The 819-nt window shown below is 46.3% G+C and overlaps 1 non-coding gene across 1 annotated transcript; it reads left to right on the top strand.

Annotated features, from left to right (window-relative positions):
- The first annotated feature begins 484 nt into the window (after positions 1-484).
- trnag-ccc (transfer RNA glycine (anticodon CCC)) lies at positions 485-557 on the top strand. The gene has a single exon. It is a non-coding gene; the product is annotated as a tRNA-Gly (tRNA).
- Positions 558-819: the final 262 nt, after the last annotated feature.

Below are 819 nucleotides of genomic sequence, written 5' to 3'. Positions count from 1 at the left end.
CCTCTAAACGCATCCTATCCAGAAACTCACCCGAATACCTTTGCAATTTTCTGAGTGTAATAGCCTTCTCCACTTCCTCTGGTGATCATTCCAAACACGCACAACCTTCTTTGTGAGAAATGTGCCTCAGCTCCTTTGTCACTTTCAGCACACTCACCTTAAAGCTATGCTGTCGAGTTTTCAACTCACACCAACTTGGGTAAAGCACGTAAATACTCAGTTTACCACACTTCCATAAGGTCATGTCGCAGCCGTGACGCTGCAAGGAAAGTCGTCCCAGCCTATTCCACCTCGCTCTACTGTCCAAACATTGACGACATTGTCTATATTTTGTCATCAATTTCACGTGTCTTTTTTTTACGTTTTCAAGATGTCAGTTACGCTGGACAACAACGAGCTGTGGGAAACAGAAAGGTGAAACGTGGAATGGCTTCAACTTTCAGTGCTGGATGCCACTGAGCCGCAGCAAGGGCGCGAGCGGCTTGTTTCTGTAGTGTAGTGGTCATCACGTTCGCCTCCCACGCGAAAGGTCTCCAGTTCGAAACTGAGCAGAAACTGCTTTGTTCTTCAACTGCAGCCTTTTCCAGAGACAAGAACGGAGCTTCATTGCTTGCTTTCCCATCTGCAAACCTGCCTTCGAATTTGCTGGAACAAATCTGCTCTCGTAGTGAAATGTAATGCATTTCACTGAACTCTCAATGTCTCATTCTTAAAGGCCTCCCACTTGTCAGCCATCCCTTTACCTGTCAATAACCCCCCCCGCCCAACCAACTTCTCAAAGTCTAATACCATCGAAACTGGCCACACTCTAATTTGAAA

Source organism: Chiloscyllium plagiosum, unplaced genomic scaffold (assembly GCF_037043375.1).
Source record: "Chiloscyllium plagiosum isolate Xiang-an unplaced genomic scaffold, Cpla_swu_hap1 HiC_scaffold_48, whole genome shotgun sequence".
Lineage (NCBI taxonomy): Eukaryota > Metazoa > Chordata > Chondrichthyes > Orectolobiformes > Hemiscylliidae > Chiloscyllium > Chiloscyllium plagiosum.
This window is presented reverse-complemented; position numbering and strand designations above follow the sequence as displayed.